This window comes from Sinocyclocheilus anshuiensis, unplaced genomic scaffold, assembly GCF_001515605.1.
Source record: "Sinocyclocheilus anshuiensis isolate Anshui unplaced genomic scaffold, SAMN03320099.WGS_v1.1 scaffold371, whole genome shotgun sequence".
Taxonomy (NCBI): domain Eukaryota; kingdom Metazoa; phylum Chordata; class Actinopteri; order Cypriniformes; family Cyprinidae; genus Sinocyclocheilus; species Sinocyclocheilus anshuiensis.
Genome location: NW_015549597.1, coordinates 829,478 through 831,588, shown reverse-complemented (window position 1 = coordinate 831,588; position 2,111 = coordinate 829,478). Strand labels below are relative to the sequence as shown.

Below are 2,111 nucleotides of genomic sequence, written 5' to 3'. Positions count from 1 at the left end.
ATGGCTTCACAAAACTCTGCGTATTTGCAAAAGCATGTTATAAGCATCAAATAAACTACAATGCACTGTGTTGCATTTGGTTATAGATATGCATGATCCCATAAACATAAAATACTTTTTTTTTTTTTACTCACATCAAAGCGTCCATTCGCTCTGCCATGGAACTTACAGATAAGATTATTAATTCCTCACACATACGATGAGAGCATATGTCAGTGGTGATCATGCAGGTCTATGGCAATTCATAAAACAAATCATTTTGTGCCCTTTGAAGTGTAGGCAGGACTACTTCAGTGAACAGTGCAGCAAGCCCAGGCTTTGACAGGATGACTCCATGTGTTGCATTAACACAATGAGCAACTCCACATGCTTAGGTGACCAATGACAACATCACCATTATTCCTGGTGTTGGTTTGTTCTTTGTGACAACTCTTATGAGGCAATTTGGTAAGGTGCTAATATTGCATCAATGAGGGGTAATGCAGAATTAGTCTCACTGATTCACTCTGCATATCTCTTGTACCTGCTCTTTAAAATGAATGTTTAATTCAGGCTTAATACTTAATTATGATACAAGTATTACATTACTGGGAAACTGAACCCCCAAGTTTTCATTTCCCTTTGGTTTATCAAGCACAATAATAAAGCACTGTACCCAGGGAGTTTTATGAGACCTCATCTTTCTTTTCCCAACTTAAATACAAGCACTTCCCTCTCAGTCTGAGCAAGTGTGGAGGTATGAGTGTCACAGCAGCACGATGAGTGCATGCAGGCAAACACAGGAGCACAGGGGATGTACTCATCTGAGCACACACACACGCGCACCATTAATCATACATTTTCACACTTACACAAGCACACACCATCTCACATGCTCACACACACACAACTATCACACACCCACACCAACAGGCGGATGGAAAAGCTGGAAGATATTCCGCACTTACTTTCCTTAGTGGGCTTGCCTGAGTTTGCTCTGGCGTAGAGAACCCGTGTAAATGATGCAAAAGACACGCATACAAACAAACAATCTGCCTTTAAAGTGGTTCTCACAAATTTAACAAACTCTCATTGGAACAGCTTTAGTTTTCAGAGAGCCAGCATCCTTCCAAGCAACACTTTCTACATGTGATTCAATACTTTTTTTTCCCCATTTTAAATACAATTTAAATAGATACTTTGTATAAAATAAAAAAATATATATATATATCATCAGAATCAGAATCAGAATGAGCTTTATTGCCAGGTATGTTTACACATACGAGGAATTTGCTTTAGTGACAGAAGCTCCACAGTGCAACAGAATGACAGTGACAAGACAGGACGCAGATAATAAAAAGAATAATATAAAAATAGACAAAATAGACAATGTACAAAAAAGCAAAAACCCAATATATAATATAGACAATTTTGTATGTACAGGTATGATATGTGCAAATTTGAAATGTAAATAAGTATGCGTGTTAAATAAATAATGTATACTAGTGTTGTATGTTCCACGATTATTGTTAAGTGTTCATGAGATGGATTGCCTGAGGGAAGAAACTGTTCCTGTGTCTGGTCGTTCTGGTGCTCAGAGCTCTGTAGCGTCGACCAGATGGCAACAGTTCAAAGAGGGAGTGTGCTGGATGTGAGGGGTCCAGAGTGATTTTGCCAGCCCTTTTGCTCACTCTGGATGAGTACAGTTCTTGGAGAGAAGGGAGGGTTTGATTGATACCATTGATACCAATTTATAATTTTATTTTCTGTTCTCTTAAAAAGACCAATGAAACATAATGCGAGAAAAACTCTAACATAAGTATCCGCCAAATGTTTTTATTTTCTAGTCAAAATGTATACCATGTATATTATAATCTATATCATACTGAATATACTAAATGATAAAAATCATTTAAGCAAGAAGAAATTATATTTATATTACTTGAGCATTCAATTCAACAAAATGACAAACCATCAGAAAAACTTTTTTTTAATTACTTATTTTATATAATTTTTTATTGAACATAAACGTGGTTATCAACCCTTGACTCATTGCCATGGAACACATAACAGCCAAAAGCAAACATAAATGTGACCCTGGAGCACAAAACCAGTCATAAGGGTCAATTTTT

At 36.6% G+C, this 2,111-nt stretch overlaps 1 protein-coding gene across 2 annotated transcripts in view; it reads right to left on the bottom strand.

Moving 5' to 3' along the window:
• LOC107658471 (STE20-related kinase adapter protein alpha-like) overlaps positions 1 to 2,111 on the bottom strand; it is an 18,360-nt gene that overhangs the window by 12,177 nt on the left and 4,072 nt on the right. The gene's annotated exons all lie outside the window — the stretch shown is intronic.